The sequence below is a fragment of the Halyomorpha halys genome, unplaced genomic scaffold, assembly GCF_000696795.3.
Source record: "Halyomorpha halys isolate HHAL.00 unplaced genomic scaffold, Hhal_1.1 Scaffold6799.1, whole genome shotgun sequence".
NCBI lineage: Eukaryota > Metazoa > Arthropoda > Insecta > Hemiptera > Pentatomidae > Halyomorpha > Halyomorpha halys.
The window spans coordinates 26,742-33,895 of record NW_027112741.1 but is presented as its reverse complement, the minus strand read 5'-3'; the positions used below and the strand labels follow the sequence as shown (position 1 = coordinate 33,895).

General features: G+C 31.7%; 2 non-coding genes across 2 annotated transcripts; one reads left to right on the top strand and one right to left on the bottom strand.

Moving 5' to 3' along the window:
• The first annotated feature begins 1,462 nt into the window (after positions 1-1,462).
• Positions 1,463-1,534, top strand: TRNAA-UGC (transfer RNA alanine (anticodon UGC)). The gene has a single exon. It is a non-coding gene; the product is annotated as a tRNA-Ala (tRNA).
• Positions 1,535-6,199: 4,665 nt separating this feature from the next.
• On the bottom strand, positions 6,200-6,271 carry TRNAA-UGC (transfer RNA alanine (anticodon UGC)). The gene has a single exon. It is a non-coding gene; the product is annotated as a tRNA-Ala (tRNA).
• Between the last annotated feature and the right edge of the window lie 883 nt (positions 6,272-7,154).

Below are 7,154 nucleotides of genomic sequence, written 5' to 3'. Positions count from 1 at the left end.
GAATGTTAATAAAGGATACTGTAGGCACGAAGTCATTTTTTACGACGAAGGGTAAAGTGATTTGGTGGCATTTATTGGAATTTATTTTAATTCTCCAGTTTTGACACCATTCTTCCAGGGTGTTTATGTGGGATTAGAGGATTCGGGATACAATAGGAGGGTTATTATTCACTTATATGTCTCTATATATCTAGATATGTCTATTCGGCATACGTGCTGATAATGTTAGGATGGGTTGAGATGTCAGATGTAAAAATTTTATAAAGAAAACTACCCAGAGTCTCAACAGCAGACTGTGGAAAGAGCGATGAATAAGCTCCGCCTGTTATTTACTTTGAATAATGTGCCAGAGAGATAGGAACGGGTAATGACTACCATAAGAAGAAGAAAATCAAACAAATAAAAGACATGAGTGGTAAATGATAAAAGAGATTTTTAAAAATTTGAGGAATAATTTTTGCTTTGGAGAATTTAATATTTTGTTTACAGCTAAAGACTTTGTTTCATGTTTTAAATACTACATTTCGGTAGTTTTGGGTAGTAAAAAATTGAGTTTTTCAGTTTGAAATACAAATAAAAACCATTAAAATATTTCTTTTTTATCAGATGTATGCTCTTGTAACAAACACAAACACACATATATTGAAATATTCATTCATGGGCAAGTGCTCTAGTTGAATATTTAAGTTATTAAGAAATTATCTAGATATACGCATATCTTTCTTGAAATTTCAAAATAAAAATAAAATTGAAAAACCAGTCCTTTACCAAGAGTCCATGTAGGGGCTGAGAGACAGGCACTCGATGAGATGTCTAATTTCCATGCTGTATTCTTAAGGGTAATGGGATACAAGCACTTATTTTTTTCTGTATTGAAGTCAAGTTATTAATATTTTTATATAGATAAATATAAATATAGGATTCAATTGATGAATTATTAAAAACATATAGTGGTCAGTCCATTCTAAGCGGTCGAGAAAAAAATCTATACGTGTGTTTGATATTTCGTACAACTTGTGTGGGAATGGTAAAAATATTAGTTTTTTTGACAATATAAGGCTCCATGGCACGTCGGATCGGAAAAAAATACTGTTATAAATCATTTTTAAATTAGATTTTACGTGAGAATCCTTAATTGAAAATGCCTTCGTCCAACAGAAATTTCAGAAAAGTGTGCTGGAAAAGAATTGGATGATATTATCAACTATACCAAAAAAATTCATCCATACATAACTAAGATAACTACCAAGTTTTATTTCGAAACTCTCCAACAACAAATAAATCGTGTCATAGGAACCCTTTACATGCATATTATTTTATATGTTTATCATTCTAAAACTTTAAAACATTCGTATGATTTTATTAAAGATGCCAAATAAAAACCATTGCAGACCAATTAATTACTTTCCTTCCTTAGAATACAAGTGAGAGCGCAGATACTTTGCACTGATATTTATCGTCAGGGGATGTAGCTCAGTGGTAGAGCGTTCGCTTTGCATGTGAAAGGCCCCGGGTTCGATCCCCAGCATCTCCAATTTCCTTTTTTATTTTTATTCAATTGATGTTTAATTAAATTAGTTACTTACAGTTTTTAGAAGATTTGAAAAATCGTTTAATGGCATAAGTAAAATAGGAAACACTTAGTTTTACACGTTAGTAAAACACCATGATTTGTTCCATTGGTCCTCTCAGTCTTTAAAACTAAGCGTTTGTAGTGCTTAGAAAATATGTTCTTAGTAATATATTTAATATAGAAAATATAGGCTTAATTAATTATTTTGAATTCTGAAATCTGTTTTTTTTTAGATCTTTATAAAATCCATTAAAAAATATATTAATTATAAAATTAAACGATATTTCTTGACAGTTTCGAAGGCGTTCAGATTTTTTTTTTTTTGCCGGGCTTGTCTAAAAAAAATGTCACTCAACCCATTCAAGGCTACTGACATTTTTGGAGACCATCCCCAAAATCCAAAATTTTGTTTGCTTTATATAGGCCATTTTGATAAAAAAAAAAAAAAAAACATGTTTGCAATTGAAATCAGTCGCTTTGTAACTTCCTTTGTACAAATAAGATTATTGCACATAATGTGTGCAGGTAGCTCCCCAGAATTTTTTTTACGAGGGACGGATTGCACACAACGTGTACAATATAAAATAAAATAAAATGAACAACATTTATTCCAAAAATAGTCGGGTAACATGAAATCTTTAATTTAGGTTCAATAATGAAGAAAAGAAGATAATTATAGATAAAATGAAATAAATAAAAATAAAATAATATAAACCTGAATAAACCTAAATTTTTAAGAAGCAGTACAAGATAATGAATTTTTTTGAAAGGATGACCCTTACTTTTGTTGTTCAGAATGATGGCCCTTGAACAATCGTCCAAACATAATACAAACATCAAATTTTATTTTTACACACTTCTAGGATAATTTTTGTTTTAAACCAGTCTCGTTTTAATGGCCGCTTCTTCCATACTGACTGATAATTGCAATTCAAGATCATTGCACACACGGTGTGCAGTCAATTTTTTTGGCTCGGAAATGGGTTAAGATTGATCTGGGATAAATCCGACGGATGGAGTACTTGCTGACCCCATGCTGTCTATCAAGGATCGTTAAAACAGATTTTCACATCTTACCGGTATTGTTAAGCATGAGTGTAGATGGCTTATTTTCATCTGCACGATGAAGTGCTCCGAATTATTCATTTTATTTCAGAAAGCTTTTGAATAATTCGTATTCTGATATAATATTTGGTGTTTAATTAATGTAAATAAAATAATCAATGAAATAATTTTGTTAATAATTTAAACTAAAACATGATGACCGAAGATCAGTGAGTAATGTACTATCCTTCAACCTTCTCGGCTAGGGCTTAGGTCCAGCTGATCCAGCAGTGGTAAATAATTAATTATTCTCTCAGCTTTGAATTGAGTCTGGAATCGGAAGACCTTTCAGAAGGTACATCCAGTTTCTCTTAATTGAGGAAAAAGTCTAGTGGTTGTGTTTCTGAGCAAACCTAATCACCCGGCACACTGCTTGGTTCGAAACAGTACGTCTTAAACAACACAAAACCCTGCGAGGATTGTAGTGGAACAGTTTTTTAAAAATCTTTTTAACCCAAATATACTAATGCGATTACTATGAATATCAAATACTCATTGACAAACTGGAATGCTGAGTAAAGTTGATCTACTTCAATCAAATTTTGAATAATGATCCAACGGAATGTTTAGGACTGTAATACGATCAGCCTTAACCAGCATTACTTTCAATATAGACGGTTGATATATATATATATTGGTATTTACTTATTCCTTCAGTGGTCTTAATGAAAATGGTAATTAGTTTTGTTTTACTATACCCTCAGCTAATTATAAATATTGTATCCACACATGGTTGAAATTATGATGATTATACTTTGTTTGTTGTCTTAGTTTTAGTTAACTTAAATAAGAGCAAACGTGCTGAATTTTAGCAAGTTTTTTTATCATAAGAGTGTCAAACCAAACGAAACGCACACAAAAAAAAAATTATTTATTTATTTTTCGTGTAAAAAAAAATCAAATGTGAGTGAAAGATTTATAATGTAAGTAATATCAATATGTAATTACTCAAAGGATATTTTATCAATTCAAATATAAACAACATTGTATTTATACATCATTCATTTTATTAATATTATACATAGAAAACATGGAGCTGAACGAACAACCTGTGTATTAAAGAGATTAACTTTTGTATATCAGATGGAAGAGACCGGGCACCCGCACCTGGGGACATAAATATGTGTTGGGGAGAGCTCGTGATTTAGTTCCCCTGTCAGCCGAACAAGAAACAGAAGCTATAGCATCCAAGGAATAAATGTAAAAATGTAATGCAATTTCATAACAAGGATTGATTGAGCCTTTTAATGGGACAACTCAATAGATGGACGGGTCCGAGTCACGCAAGGGGAGTCATTTACTGCAGGACAGTCCGGAGTCAGACCGGTCACACGATCAAGTATTCATGGCGGTTCAATCTGCCGGAACGCACTGGATGCCCGAACAAAAGGAGTTGTGGAGTTGCCAGAAATTGCGGCTAATACGGGCTACGGAGGTCAGGGGTACATCTGTCAGGTTGTACGGGAGTTCATTAGTAATGTATGTGCTTCGGGAGTGGAGAGCAAGTGTTGAGAGCCGGAGTATGGCCGCCACGCAAGCGGTCAGGGCGCTCTAATAGCCCTTGTCGTCGGCTTTCTTGTTGACAGTCAGCTGTTGCTAGGGAGTCTTTGTTAGTGGAATTGTATAATTTATGGCTAGAATATTTTTCTAAAATCTCTTGCAGGTGATGGAACGAACAACTAAAAATCGTTTACTACCATATCACACAGAGATTCTAAAATGGATCAAAGCTTTGTGATATAGTTTGGATCCATAATAAAATCTTTTAATTAAATAATATTCAAAGTACTCAATAATGACTCCATACTGAGTTCTAATAACATTTTTGAAGTATCACTTATTTAATTTTTATGTTACTATGTCGATAAAATTTCCAACTGTTGATGAAACCTTACAATATTTGCGTCAAAAGCATTTAGAAACCGAAAAATATTAATAGAACAAAGGCCGTGATTCTCGTACCAAAGAATGGTAAGAAGAAAACCTAAAAGAACATAGATACGACTTAGTCCGCATGCCTTAAAAAAGAAATCCCCAACCTAAAATCCCTAATATTTTTGCAATATTTGAATGAAAATTGATGCAATAAAGAATAATTAATTTTCACAATTATTAATAATTATTGAGGTGTTAGTAAAATGATATTTTAATCTTTAATACATTTTACGGAATTTAATTAAAAAAGGCAAATACTAATTAGTTATTTCAATAAATTTAATGTTATTTTAATTAACTAAATGTTAATTCGTTATTTTTCTTGTTAATTTGTTATTTGCGGATAACGAATACAGAATTTATTTAAAAGCGTTTATTGTCATAAATTATTAAAGTGGTTGAAGCTTGCAATGCTTTATTGGGCAGTGAGAACCATTAGGGAAGAAGAGGCATGACCCTGCGGGTAAAGGAAAAAAAATATTCTTCTATTCTAAAAATAGAACACGAAAAAAGAAACTTACAAACATTATTTTCAAAATAAAAATATAACAATAAAATTTACATTACTTACTTATGAATATACAATACGATTGTTATTCAGGTACAAATATCTCATTTACAGGGCAGAAATTTTAGATATACTTCCGTTTCTCGCCATAATTTAGAGGATGCATATTACATAATGCATATTACATAATTTATATGAGATTATTTAATTATACTGTTTTTCTCCAGTTTTTTTAACGACCTGGGGCAAATTTATCAACGACCTTAAGTTTATATAATATTCAAATTATTTTCTATGAGTATGGAGAAATGGTGGTGAAGGGGAGGGGCATTAAATAGATATTATAGATGACAATGTCAAACTCTAATTGTGCTGTACGTCTCGAAGCTAACCTATCCGAGTTCTTAGACAATAACTAAGGTGTAAGGCAGAGGGATGTACTCACCTACCTTCTTTTTAACTTTGCAGAGAAGAAATCAGTACGAATTTTCAGAATCCAGCTTCGGGTGACCCAGTTCAACAACACGTTCCAGCTTTTGGGATATGCCGATGATTTTGACATCGCAACCAGATCGGAGTGTGCAGAGAATCATTCTTGGTCCAGAAATATGCAGCAAAGAACTTGGACTGATTTTTAATAACACAAAGGCTAAGTAGCAGAGATTCGGAGGAGAGGGACTAGGTATCGGTTCTAAGCTGGATTCTACAGTTTAAGAGTGGGTAAATACTGCTTCGTTTATGAGAGTAAGGGGTTAACTCTGAAATAGCGGGGATCCGGGGGGATGACACTTCGGGTTTGCACATTCTTTTCTAACAGAGCCAACATTAACCTTTGCAAAACCCAAGTCTGTCCAATGTCAACTTACATGTCAGAAGTCTAGATACTGAAATGGATAAGAATATGCTTCTCTAAATTAAGTAAACCTTTTTTCCTTTTTTTTCGGCCTAAAACAGTAATAACTAATTAAAAGTGTGATCAGAAAAAAAAATATTTGAACAATAAATGAATTAAAGCTCCACTTACTAGTCACTATATTTGTCGTACCCAAATTATAGTCGATAAAAGATCCCCAAAAACTTGGAGATGCCGGGGATCGAACCCGGGGCCTTTCACATGCAAAGCGAACGCTCTACCACTGAGCTACATCCCCTGTTACTTTGCTACATTAATTACCGTTTTGAACTACTATTTTACTAAAGTTTCTTTCTTAATATTAAAAAATATAATATGCATTAAAAATATAGTGGGGTTTATATTATACAATAAATGATACATTAGTTTCTCAATTAAAGAAAATAATGCTTTTTATAATTTGTGTTGTATTTCGCAAAGCATAAAACGAAGTTGAAATAAAAATAATTTTAATATTTAAAATTAATTTTTAGTTATAAAAAATCGGAAAGTTTTAAAATATCTAGTAACAAAGAAAAAAAATGTTGATACAGTATTTTCCTTAGTGATTTATTATTTTAAGAATTAGTTCATGAAGTTCTGACACTCAAAGTATATCACCCTCTATGTGACAAAGAATAAACAACTGAATCAAATTAATCAAACCTCACTATATGAAATTCTATTTTAAATATGAACCCATACGAAATTAATGTTTTAAAATATAAAATCAGAGTTAGTAGAGAATCAATATTTATCAACAAACACCCATTCAACGAAATCATCGATTAATAATTCTTTTATTTAGTTTGGAAATTAGCCAACTGCACCCTTAAAGAAAAACAGGCTACATTAATCGCTAATAAAGTAAGAACCTACAATCCAAACCCGTTTGACTAGTCATTTGTCAGATCTAATCCCAATGAAATATCATTATTCATACACTAATTGGTATTAAATTGTAAAATAGCTCCTTTAATTAAATTGTTTTTTCTATTGTTTAACTTGTTCGTTCTAAATGGTTTTTGTTTATATTATTCTTGAAGTATACAGGTTATTCTAATGTTTCAGCCATGCTAGATGAAAATTGGCACTAGAACTACAAAATCAATACTAGTGGTAAATCTGGATTTAGATCCTAA